Source organism: Micropterus dolomieu, linkage group LG11 (assembly GCF_021292245.1).
Source record: "Micropterus dolomieu isolate WLL.071019.BEF.003 ecotype Adirondacks linkage group LG11, ASM2129224v1, whole genome shotgun sequence".
In the NCBI taxonomy this organism is placed as follows: domain Eukaryota; kingdom Metazoa; phylum Chordata; class Actinopteri; order Centrarchiformes; family Centrarchidae; genus Micropterus; species Micropterus dolomieu.
This window is the reverse complement of record NC_060160.1, coordinates 19,700,038-19,700,381: the sequence shown is the minus strand read 5'-3', so window position 1 is coordinate 19,700,381 and position 344 is coordinate 19,700,038.

Sequence of the window (344 nt, the reverse complement as noted above, 5' to 3'; positions counted from 1 at the left end):
TATATACACACACACACACACACACACACACACACACACACACACACACACACACACACACACACACACACACACACACACACACACACACACACTGTATATATAAACCACCAACCTCCGGCTCTCCTCCTCTCTTCTTTCTCTTTCACACTTTGTGTCACGCTCCCTCTCGCCTGCCTCCATCTCTCTCCCTTTCACTCCCTTTACTCACCATCTCCCCCGCCACACCGCTCCCTCCCTCTGTCTTTCACAGACGATTTAGGAAGTCACAGCCTCTCCCTTCCATTTATGAAATTGCTCATGTTATTTCCTGCCCGTCTACCCCCCCAACCCCTCCCGTGTCC